We start from the raw sequence: 13,452 nt of genomic DNA on the forward strand, positions 1-13,452 counted from the left end.
TGTTCATCCCACGTATTCCTCATCTTAGATATATCCTTACCTTTAGGTTTCGCCTCGGAAAAAGTTTTCTTTTTCTCCAGCAGAGAGCGCTCCACTCGAGGCCGCGGCGTCTATGTCCCTCGGCGGCATCCGTCGAGCATCGACGTCATCCCTCGTATAAGAGCCTCGAGCGCGCCCGTTGGCTTCAGTTCTGTTTTTTCGTATAATATAGTCCATGGATCTTAATTTGTTAAAGGTATGCCTCTTTTGACCCAAGCCCTAAAAGAGTTTTGAGTGTAATTCACGTAAACTGTACTGTGGGGTTAGAATGGGAGGGTCGATGAGGAATACGTGGGAGGAACAACCAATCGAAAGAACGTTACAGTTGGTAAGTAACTTGTTCTTCGAATGGATTGTGTCCTCCCACGAATTCCTCATCTTAGATAGACTCCCAAAGCAGTTTTGTCTCGGAGGTGGGAGTACAGTATCTTTTTCTAATCATGTACAGAATGTAGTACAGATTTTGCAAAGAGACCTCCTTGAGAAGAAGTCGAGTCCAATGCATAATGTTTTACGAAAGGTGTGCATAGATGACCATGTGGCTGCTGCACAAATATCTTGCACAGGGACACCCCTTTCTAATGCTGTAGAAGTTGCCATGCCCCTAGTCGAATGAGCTCTTAGACCATCAGGTGGTTCTTTTCCTGCAAATCTATAACATTCTGTTATGGCTAAAATTATCCATCTGGATAAAGTTTGTTTTGTTACCGGAAGGCCCAGCTTATGTCCAGTGTATCCCACGAAAAGTTGATCACACTGACGTATCTTTGCAAACCTTGAGATGTAAAAACTAAAGCTCTCCTGAGATCTAGTCTATGAAGTCTTTCCTCTTCCTTGCTTGTATGAGGAGGAGGATAAAACGTAGGTAAAGTTATTTTCTGTGACAGATGAAAATCCGAAACAATCTTTGGCAAAAAAGAAGGTTTAACCCTAAGAACTACTTTGTCCTTATAAAAGATGGTGTGAGGAGGTCCGCTCGAAAGCGCCTGCAACTCACTTACCCTGCGGGCTGATGTCAATGCTACAAGAAGTATTGTTTTCAACGTAAGGAGCCTTAGTGGGCAAGAATGTAAAGGCTCAAATGGAATACATGTGAGAAATTTAAAACTAGATTTAGATCCCACACTGGAACCTGGAAAGGTATTGGGGGAAAAACATTATTTAAACCTTTTAGAAATTGAATTATTAAGGGTATTTTAAAGTAAGATTCTTCTTCCGAAGAGCGCTTAAAGATGGATAGCGCTGCTAAATATCCCTTTATTGTCCCAACCTGGAGCCCCAGATTGGCTAAATATAACAGAAAAGATAAAATGATTGTGATTTTACATTGAAATGGGTCCACATTCTTTTCTATGCACCAGCTACTGAACTTGTTCCAACGACACCGGTACAGAGACTTAGTTGCTGGCCTTCTGGCCGAAAGCAAAATCTCCATCACGTCATCCGGAAGATCCCAATCCTTGTATCTCAGTCTTTCAGAAGCCATGCATCCTGTCGCGAGAGAAGATCCTCTCTTCTTGGAAGACGTAATGGAGGGCAGAAGGACTTGTCGAGAAGGTCCGGGTACCACGTTCCCCTGGCCCAATCCGGGGCAATTAGGATCATGGTTTTCCTGAACTTTCTCAACCTCCTGATTACTTGAGGGATCACAGGGATTGGAGGAAACGCGTACAGCAATGGGAACTCCCATTGCACCACGAACGCGTCCCCTAGAGCTCCTCTTGGGGGAAATTCCCTTGAGCAGTACAGTTCGCACTTCCGGTTGACCCTGGTCGCGAACAGATCTACTTGAGGGGTTCCCCAAAGGGCAAAGATCTCATGAATGACTTCCTGAGCTATCTCCCACTCGTGAGAGAGTGTGCTCTGCCTGCTCAGAGCGTCCCCTGTTGTGTTTTGCTCTCCGGCTAGATGAATTGCTGATAGAGAGATCCCTTCTTGTATTGCCCAGAACCAGAGTTGCATTGCCTCTCTGCACAACGGTAGTGACCCTACTCCTCCTCTCTTGTTGAGGTTGTACATGGCCACTGTGTTGTCCGTCATTATCAGAACATTCTTTCCTCGTACAGAGGGCAGAAAGGCCTTCAGCGCTAGTCTGATTGCCCTCAACTCCAGAAGATTGATGTGAAGTTTGGACTCCAATGGAGACCAACGTCCGCTGATTGTCAGATCGTTGATGTGGGCTCCCCACCCCGTGAGTGAGGCGTCCGTCACTACTGTTATCTCCGGCCATGGCTGCCAAAAAGATTCTCCTCTGAGGATATGATGTCTGCAAGCCCACCATTGTAGATCCTGTGCTACTTGGGTTGGGACCTGCAGTAGATCTGACATTTCCCCTGAGAATTGGGACCATTGAGTTCTGAGAGCCCATTGAAGAGATCTCATTATCAATCTGGCTTCTGGCACTAGGAAAATGCAGGATGCCATCAGACCGAGCAACCTGAGAAAATCGAAGGCCGGAAGATGCTGGGCATTCTGAAACTTTGTCACCATCTGCAGAATGTGGTGAGCTCTCTCTTCGGGAGGCGAGGCTTTGCCCGAACAGGTATCCAGGGCTGCTCCTATAAACTGGAGCTTCTGTGATGTATCATGTTTGACTTTTTTAAATTCAGAGAAAAACCTAGTCTGTGAAGGAAGTGACAAGTCTTGGACAGGTGATCCAGGGCTTGTTCTGAAGAACGTGCTCTGATCATCCAATCGTCCAGATAAGGGTAGACATGAATCCCCCCTCTCCTGAGACTCGCTGTCACCACCGCCATCAACTTGGTGAAAACTCTTGGGGCGGAGGTCAATTGTCGAAGGAACCTTTGTGGTCTTCGAGCGCAAGCTCGATGTAGCTTCCTTCGAGTGAGTTGTCGACTCGAAGAGCTTCGAAGTCTTCGACGGCGTTGATGTCGACTTCAATGGCGTATGATCTTTCAACGCCATTTTGTTTCCCTCTGCCTTCGATTTATGCACCGAAGGATCTGTCTTACGAGGTGATCGAGAAGAATCTCTCAATGACGTTCTCGACGTCTTTTTATGAGCCTTTCTTGTTTTGGACCTTCCTCTGTCACCTTTTTTGTGAGCAGGAGCATGGTCTTCTTTAGCTATTTTTGAGGGGGTCTGGGCCGCGTTCTCAATTTTTTAACATGGATACTCGAAAGGCTTCCCATTTCCTTGGATAGTCATGCTTGGATGGGCATGCGATAACCTCTTCCGAAGATGTCGAAGAGGATGAGGGAGATCGATGCCGTCTTTTCTTAGTCTTCTTAGAAGACGAAGAAGAAGATTTCCTCGATCTACTTCTCAAATGTTTTTTACAATGAGATTTCGAAGACTCGTCCGAGTCTTTCCTTTTTAAAGTGGACTTCGAAATACCCTCCATCGCCAGTTTACCTCTACGCTCTTTTAGGGCTTTGTGGGTCATCGACTGGCACAAACCACAGTCTTCCGTACGATGGTCGTGGCCGAGGCACCATAGACAGTTCTTATTTGGATCCTTCAAAGACATTTTCTTTCCACATTTTAGGCATTTTTTAAAGCCTGTCTTCGGCGTGGAAGGGTTCGAAGACGACGACATCGTGAAGAAAAAGCGAAGTACTGAAGCGCCGTTTTACTCGATCCGAAGCGAAGCTAACGGAAAAACGGAACTGAAGCCAACGGGCACGCTCGAGGCTCTTATACGAGGGATGACGCCGATGCTCGACGGATGCCGCCGGGGGACATCAACGCCACGGCCTGGAGTGGAGCACCCTCTGCTGGAGAAAAAGAAAAACATTCTGAGGCAAAACCTAAAGGTAAGGATATATCTAAGATGAGGAATGCGTGGGAGGACACAATCCATTCAAAGTTAATGTTATATATTTCTGTGTAAAGTAGTCAGCGAATTCCGCACCCTAACATATTGGTTTTGTTTTTTGCTTAAGGGGAACAGCAGAAAAATTCAAGAGAGTGATTCAAGGTTGTACCCAAGAGAGTGCAGAGCCCTTCGCTGCTTATAAGGACAGGAGGATATGTGCCAGTTAATAAGAGATAGACCTTTTGATGCAAGTTCAGCCAGTTCAACAAAAAAGAAGAGGAAAGCACCTCGTCAAGGGAGGACTTCTACTTGGAAGGGGTGTCCTATTGGTAGTTGAGACTGAGGCTGGGACTACAGGATATCAGAATCCTCTTGGGAAATGTAGTGGAGACACTGTTTGGTCTGTTTAAAAGATCCACGTTGGATGAAAGTTTGTTGGTTTCTTTTATTTCTGTTGTAAAACAAAAAAATTAAACAAAATTAAAATGAAGATTAATTTGAGGTGCTGTGTTGAGGCAGTAATAAAGAAGAATAAGCATAATGCTCGCCTCCGTGTCTTTAATAGAATCAAGACTTCCTGCGCTATGCGCTTTGGCAATCTTCATTATTGCAGCATGTTACATGTTTGTCGCGGAGGCCACTATTATTGTGCATCATTAGAAATCATCTTTACTGATTGAATTGGTATTTAAAATTTCCTAGGAGAAAAAAAAAAAATATATATATATATATGTGTATATGTACAAAGCCTTGACATTTCGGTATACAAAGGTGCTATTCTTGGTCTATTCAATTGTGAGAAATCCTGTCAAATATCTCAAGTAAAATGAATATTCTCATAGGGTTTAAATATTAGGCACAAAGCATTTAACAGTATGGCCGAAATCGTAGGCAGAGAAAGAGCAGGGTCCCAAACTTTAGAATGAATGGTGCTTCACAAGAGGCAACCAGATCAAGCACACTTATTACAATAAGAAATCTGGCCCACCAGTCAGAACCATATCTTGTCCATGGAATGCTTGCTTGGGTAGCCTGTGAACCGGAAAATGTGATCAGTAATCGTTTGCAAGACATTGTAGGCACGAAAGGCATGTAATCAGAGAATCATCAATTAAGCAGGTGCCATGAGGTGGCAATAATTTTGTGCCGTCCAGCCCTATGCATAATGGGGCCTTGTGCCCAAAAGCTGCAAGCAAGTTCAGCGGTAGAGGGCGGCATAGTTCACGATACCAGCAGGAATGATGATGATGATCCAGGATACGAGCTTGAGGGGATCAGGCTGGTGTGCAGCGCTGCACTTCTTGCTGGTAGCTCTGCAAAGGAGGAAGTGGCACTACCAGGTCATTGTCGCCTGGCAAATACGGCAAGACGCAAAGAACGTGAATGCACCAGCTAGAAGGGGAAGACCAAGGGTCAGGTGTAGCTGGTCTGTGATACAGGCAGTACTGAAGAGGCCATTACAATTTCTGAGGTGCTGGGCTCACTCAGTGTGCCTCCAGACCTCTTGGACTGGAGGACTGTAGCACCTATTCTGCAGGTGCACAGCGTTTTTATGGCTGCGTGAAGAAAAATAAAAAGAAATGTTGAGAGCTTTGGGCCACCCACAGAAGGCAGGTGTAGCAGTGGCACCAGGTGGTGGTCACCTGCCAAGGGCAGGTGTGATGGCAGCTGAACTCTGAAGGTTGTACCTGGGGACAGGTATTGGCGTGCCATCCTCTAGGAGTGCAGGATGCCGGGTCACCGGGGGCGTGGCAGCTGGGACCCTGGTGGGCAGCCGCAGCATGGTGTCTTTGTCCTGGACCCTTGGCAATGGCAGCTGCGCTGTATCTTTAATACAGGCGGATGGCAGTGTCTCTTCGCTGTGGTCGTTCTGCTGTTGGTCTATGTCCATTGGTGGTGCTGTCTTTACGCATTGGCTGGCATGGACCCAGGCGTCATGGCCTCTGCAGCAAACGGCGGTGTGGGTTGTCATCAGAATCTGGTACAGGCCCTTCCAGTGCAGGTGTAGCGAAGACTTTCGCTGATGGACCTTCAGGACCACCCAGTCTCCCGGCAGGAGGCTGTAGCACGATGCTACAAGTAGAGGAGGAAATGCTACTTGTACTTGGTGGAAGTGAGAACTGACAACGAGCATTAATTTTTTGCAATATGAAACAAGATGATCATCATTCAGTTGCAGGTTACATAGTTCTGGAGCTAGAGGGGAGCTACTGGCATCCTCATGGGTCTGCCCATTCGAATATCATGTGTTGACAGGCCATGCGTTCTGTTAACAGTATTTTGAATGTCCATCAAAACGAGAGGGAGAGCATCTGGCCAGCTTAGACAATGGCACACCTTGGCAAGGCAGTTTTGCAGGTCCCCATTTCGAGCAGTGGAACTTTTGAAGAATACCTAGGGCCTTCAAATGTTTTGGACAATCTGTCCTGTTAAATGAGTGCCCCTGTCAGAGTTTATGGATACTGGAAGGCCAAAGCATGGGATGAACTCCTTAAGTAGTCTCTTAGCTACAGTGATCGGATCAGCATATTTACAGGGGTAGACCTCAGTCAATTTTTGCCTTCAGATAAAGTCAATTTGCAAATTCACGAAGGGCTCGTGGGGCGGGTCATGTGCCCCGGCAGTTGTTTTAACAGGCTTTATAAGGCGCGCGGTGCAGTGAGCACAGTACTTATGTGCAATGGAGGGTAAATTGGGAGCAGACCAGTATTTTTGGACCTCAACAGTAATCTTCCCCTTACTTGAATGCGACACAGAGTGAGCAACATGTGCCAAATAAGGCAGCAGTGAGAGGGAGGCCACTGATCGGCCCGTGCTACCATGCCATAGGCGATCAAAGCAACACACACATCCTTTATTTTCCCCGCTCTGCTTCTCGTCCTGGGGGGCTGCCTCTTGGAGGTCCGCAAGTACGGAAAGAGATGTTAGGGGGCCCTCAAATGAGAGGAGAAACAGCAGCACATAAACAGGAGCCTGAGGGCCATGGAGGGCCTCATTTTTGCATGGTGGTCTGCAAATACATTTCCCTGTTAAATGCTGTCTGAACCTGGGACTTGCATTTGACGATGACTAGCTCGGTGGGTAACAAAATTGCGTTAAGCAGTGCTTCATCATAGGATGCATTGAGAATAGGGGTACCTTGGCCAGCGAGGTAACCTCTCTGTTTCCATGTGAGATGCCAGAGGCATAGCGGGAATCCATGTATATAGCTGCTGTGCATTGTGTGGCAATGGTGCAGACCCGAATGAGGGTAATGAGTTCAGCAACTTGTGCTGATTTTACTGATGAGAGCTGGAAGGCTCCTAGGGATTCAAAGGTGGTACAGACTGCAAAGCCTGCCTGGATATTCCCTGTTGGATCCCTAAAACATGACCCGTCAACATAAAGTTCTAGGTCAGCATTGGCGAAGGGGACATCTCTGAGGTCATGGTGTGGGGACGAAACGATGTCAACAGCAGCTAGGCAATTGTGTCGGTGACCGTCATGTGGAGTGGGTAAAAGGGAGGCAGAATTAAGAGGGGCACTTCTGATGAGTGATGTTGGGGGTGGAGATCAGTAATTTTTCATATTTGGTGAGGCGTGCAGCTGATGGGTGTTGTGTCTTTCCTCTGAGAAGTGGGGCTAGTACAGAGTGTGGCACTGCCATGTTTATATGGTGTGCTAGTGCGATGGTGTCAGCTTTGGAGGGCAGGAGTGTAGCAGGAGCCACCACACTTAGACATTTGGGGACGGCAGATGCTACAGGGTCTAACTGAGAGCTGAAGTAGGCTACGGGGCGTTGTAGGCCCCCACACTTCTGAGTAAGTACACCTTAGGCATACCCATCCTTCTCATCACAGAACAGGATGAAGGATTTGGAGTAATCGGGGAGAGCAAAGGCAAGGGCAATGGAGAGGGCAGTCGTAATCTTTGCAAAGGCTATGGTGAATTCTGCAGTCCAAGTTAGCTTGTCTGACAATGAATCTAAGAGCATCTTTTGCATGGGAGCTACAATGGAGGCATTACCAAGAATCCAGGGGTGGCAAGAATTGCTCATTCCTAAGAAGGAGCAGAGTTGTCTTTTGGTGGCAGGGATAGGGCATTGAAGAATGCATGCAACACGGGGGGGGGGCAAGGCACCTGGCGCTATGTGAGATGTCATGTCTAGGTAGCGAACAGTGGGGAGACATAATTGGAGTGTGGCCATATTAACCTTGAGCCCTATGGCAGTCAAGGCCATGAGGAGAGCATGGGAATCCTGACAGCATGCTTGAAAAGAGGGAGATGCTATCAGGAAATCATCAACATATTGTAGCACAGTTGAATCTCCGGGAAAGGTGAGATCTTGGAGGTCTACCTGTTGTATTTGTGAGAAGATGGAGGGGCAGTCAACAAAGCCCATGGGAAGAGATCTATATGTGAGCTGGGAAATGTTTGTAGGTGAAGGCAAATAGGTATTGATAATCTCTGTGGATGGGTCGAGAGAAGAAGTTGGATGCCCAATCAATGCATGTGAAGCCGGTGGCATTAGTAAGGAGACAAGATGGTGATTGCGTCTCGAACAACTGGAAGGGATGGTACAACCGTTTTATTGAGTGCGTGTACGTCATGCATGAAACAGTATTTTTCGGTACCCTTTTTGGCCAGTAGAAGTATGGGAGCATTGCATGGGCTGGTGGTATAGTACAAGATACCTTGATCAATGAGTCAGCTAATGACAGGTTTGATACCTTCTTCTGCTTATGGGGATATCCTATACTGGGGCACTCAAGGCAGAGGAACCTCAGGATTTAAGGTGATGTGAACAGGAGTGGCAGAGATGAAGTGTCCCACATCATTGGCACGAGAAGCCCAAAGTGACACAGGGAGGGAGGTGAGGTGGTGTTGCACCTGTGTAGCTTGTGTAGGGGAGGCATGGCATCACAAGTATGACACTGACACAAAGGTTACAAGTTTCAAAACCTTTATTAGATTCTTGGGGTTTGGAAAAACTCTGTTGCTGTATAGCTATGATGGGAGTAGTCTCTACTATAAAAAAAAATAAGAAAACACAGTCCTAGTCAGTCTATGTCAAATCAAAATGGCCTATACTAACAAAACCTAATGCCTGCCCCTATCTCTTATACAAAAAGAGCGAAAAGGGAAATGTGTATACAAAGGAAAGTCAGTGTTATAACATGAAGACTCAAGGTGGCTAGGTCAGCTCTCCTCCCCATGTTGGACAGCATGTAGTCGGGCAGCCCCTGTAGACAGGAGGATACACTCTGGCTCAGGTTATTAAAAAAAAAACGGGAGTTCAATACGTGGGTTGTGGCCCGCTTGGCCTTCCATGTTAGTCACTTAGTCCACCCTTTCAAAAGTTCTTTCACAGTTCAACAAAAATTCACGTAGGTCTGCCTTTGTCGGGCTCGGACCTCTCAAGGCATCAATAGTTCATGTAGGTCTCCCTTAAGCTCGGCCCTTTCAACCAAAAAGTACCTGATTCAATGTAGATCTCCCTCAGCCAGGCTCAGACCTCGTAATCACAGTACTTGCAGGGATTCCCTTCCCCAAGCTTCATTCAAATTATTTAGGGGTTCCTTTCCCCTAACTGATTTCATGTTTCCGGTCTCCCTCTGTTGACTGATGTTGAAGACTTTCGAATGTGCAAGGCTTTTACCATACACCTTTGCAGGGCCACCTCGACTTTCACTTCAGCTCTACATTAATGTGTTTTGCTCCAATGTCTCTTGGTACTGGTATTTCCATACCACAATCACAAAAGTTCAAAGAAATCTTCAAGCAATCACCTTTTAACTTCCCCTTTCATCAGGGTTAATCTTGACCATTGCACATTTCAAAGTTCGTTCACTTCATCGCTTTATAACAACACATCAAACATTTCGCAGAGACTTTCGATTGGGCCAATTCCTTTCGGCGGACTACTCTGCTACTCTGTATCACTGGCTCCACAGTTATCAGTAACTTAAAAGATGATTACTGGTTTGCTTTCTTTCATATCTCATCAGTATGCGCGCAACCTTCAAATTGTGAGATACACTGTTGCGGCTTCAATCTTTCCTTGACACAAACCAGCCTTTCATGTCTTTCACTAACTCACTGGTTGTGTGCATTCCTTTCTTGTCTTTGCAGCTTTGATTCATGAGTTAAGGTTGATACTACAGTCTTAGCCTCAGCTCTTCAACTCTGTCGTTTACCTGGGAGGGTCACTGGTGTCCTTAAAACACAATGCAGGCTTCTTCTTGCCTGGGATTTTGGCCTTCTCTGCGTCTCCTTCACGGTTTTCCAGAGGCCACGACCTCCTGCAGGGAACTTCAGAGTTTGCCTACCCTTCGCTTTGGTCCCTCGATCGGGCGTCCTGCTCCAGTGGGTTCGCCTTTGCCCCAGAAGATCTCATTCTCGTGCTTCACCTTGCTTGGAGTGTGTCTCTATGTTCCACCATTTATCCGTGTGGGGCGAGCTAATGGTTATCAGATGTATGTGATTAGGGTCAACAGGACATGTCCAATGAGATATGTAAGTGTTAGCCTCTGTACTCTGTCGCCCTCTTCCTCAGACAGTGTTTGTGTAGAAAAAAAGGGGGGGGACGTTGGAGAATCCTATAAAGGATATGTAGGATGGGGTGTCAGCATGGGAAAGGGGGATACTGCGTCTCACCATCGGTTGTCTCACCCCCACTCCCTGAAGATCCTCCAACCAGGTGATGCTCCCGCACTGGGCCAACCCCATGGTCTGGTTCCAAAGGCAATAGCCGTACACTGGCTACCTGAGAGAGAGAGAGATCCCTGGGGACTAGCAAGTGAGACACCCTTTGGTTTTTCACACTTGGCTGGGTGTGAGGGTAGCAGGACGCTCTGGAGGGGTGTTTGAGAGAGTAAACTATTGAAGGAGAAACAAACATTCAGCCTGTCTGGACTGTGGAACCTCTAGGTAAATACCATCATGAGAACAGTAAATGGTACAACAAATTTTGCATAAAAGGTCAATACCCAGCAAATTGGCAGGTGAACAATGGCTTAATAGGATGGCATGACATACTGAAATGGAATCATTAGAAACAAACAAATCATGTGTCACTGATTGTGGGATAGTCCAGACATTCCAATACCATTCACAATTTGTTCAGAGACATTGGGGGTCATTCCAAGGTTGGAGGTAAGTAACTGTCCCTACCGGCATGGTGCAAATAGCGTGTCCGTGTAGGCAAGAGCCGGCTAATAGAGTGCTATTACGACTTTGCGGGCACAAGCTCTGCGCCACGCCGGTAAGGGCATTACCGCCATGCCATAAAAGGCATCAAAAAGGCCCTTAGCGGCATCATGCATAGTGCAGATTGCACTACCGGCATGAGCCAATGCGCCATTAGCGGTCACCTCTATTAGCAGTGACCACTAATAACGGTCACTGTAAATAAGCAGAACCAGAAGTAGCGTCATCGCACAGGAACGGGAAGGAGCAGGGCGGCCATCTTTAAAAACACAATCCATTGCTATCCTCAGCACACAGGACCTGCGGGACACTGCTGTGCGTGGAAACTCATCCTGTAACACACCACAATGCCAAAGGCTGTTAAGAAGGGCGCCTCCCACCAGCGCAAGGAGCGCTTCAATGAAGATGAGCTGGACATGCTAGCTGAGACCCTGCAGGAACATGCTGAAATCGTGCTCACCCAGAGCATGAAGAGGGAGGCCATCATTCGCAAGAAAGAGATCTAGGCACTTGTGGCGCAGAAAGTAAGTGCAGTCGGGAACACCCCACACACTAAAAAGACTGCAGGAAGCGGTGGGACGACTTGCGGCTGCGAGAACGGAACATACTCTCTGCCAACAGGAGCCAGGCAATGGCAACAGGTGGAGAAGCCAGCTCTCCCATCAAGCTGTCCCGATGGGAGGACATCTGTGCTAGCCTGATTGGCGTTGAGGGCATAGAAGGTGTCGGAGACATGGAGTGTGGAGCCACAACATCGGCGGATGAAGGTGAGTGTCCTAAGAAAACACTGTAATGCAGAGTCTCATGAAAGTCCACCAATATGTCTGTCCAAAGAGACAAGCCATGGCCCAACACACACACATTCCCAGCAAAGTTGTTGGACGCATCACAGACACATGCAGTTTCCTGCAGCAAGGCAATGCCGTACCCGAGACATACCACACTATGATATAAATGGCATAAGTCACACTGCATGCAGACCCCAACAAATATGCAGGTCACATACCATACGTCTTCCCCAACATGAGTGACCCCGACGTATGCCTGCATCACCCACCCATGTATCAAACAACGTGATCATCCAAACTTAAATGCCTATTACCCTCGATTGTGTGGATGATCAATTGTACAAATGTATGTATGATGCCTATGAATACAGCACTCATGCCGTCCCTCTCTTCGACCCCTACAGGCTCAGACCATGACAGCGATACCCAGGACTCACCCCCACAGCAAACCACACCCCAGAAGAGGGCCCGGGATGAGGCCAACTGGCCTTCCACCTCAAAGGGCCAACCCAAGGCCTGCTATGCACCACCATTGAAAATACCTCAAGTTGCCAGGGCACTGGTGCTGCCAAGGGCCATTGAGGCAGAAGCGCCAACACCTGTCGCACGGGCCACAGGAAACAGCTGAGGCTCCACACTCGGCAGAGTCCAGTTTGGCTGGGGAGGTGGCAGCCACTGCACCCCAGGCTGAGGAGGAGGCACAGGAAGAGGTATGGGTGCCCGTGGAGGACGATTCCTCAGAACTGCCCCGCACACCCAGTCCACTGCCATCCCCCCAAATCACGTCACATCTCTTGAGTCAGACCACAGCACCACCCCGGAGCAGTCTGGGGGGAGGGGGGCGGAGTTCATTCAAGGGGCCATTAGTCCCATAGTGGAGAGCAGTGAGGCCGAGCATGAGACCCAGGCACCGTCCACCTACACAGGTGCACCCGCAGGGCCGCAGCGTTATGAGCAGCTGACTGCCCTTGTGTGGCAGTTCGTGGAGGACAACGCCCAGGCAAGGCAGGAGTGGTGGGAGAACATTGCCTCTCTAGGCAAGACAATCCCTGACAACACCGCCTCCATGGGCAAGATATTTGCAGAGAATACTAGCCGCCTGTGGGAGGAGGTATCCGCCCTGCGGCAGGTACTCAGCCGCATAGCCAATGCCATGGAGTCAGAACGTCTGGCAACCCGATTTGAGTAGGCGGCCACACCATCCTCATCAAGTTCTACCCAGACCAGCCCACTCCGCAGGTCATCGCGCACCCTGCGCCGGCCAGACATGCCGCCACCAGGTCCAAGGAGTGCAAAAAAATAGTCTGGCCAGCCTGATGAAGGCATTAGAGACTTGTTGGGACATGTGTGGGGGAGTTGTGGGGGGAGGGATAGGGAGGGTGTGTGGGGGAGTTATGGGGGGATGAGGAGGGGGGTGAGGGTGGTGGAGGGTTATTTCATTGTTAATTTCAATACACTCGTTGTGGCAAAAGCAAGACCTGAGTGGACATTCATCATTGAGCATGTCATTTATTCATATACAGTGCATAATGTGCATGTATCCCCACACCCAGTGCCCTCTGTCAAAATATCATGTCACCCTCTGCAGCCATGTGTGTCAGTAATATAGTGCAATCACTGACTGACCCACAGCACGTCCCTCCTGTGCATCGGCACCGC

Source organism: Ambystoma mexicanum, chromosome 7q (assembly GCF_040938575.1).
Source record: "Ambystoma mexicanum isolate Mex_15411 chromosome 7q, UKY_AmexF1_1, whole genome shotgun sequence".
NCBI lineage: Eukaryota > Metazoa > Chordata > Amphibia > Caudata > Ambystomatidae > Ambystoma > Ambystoma mexicanum.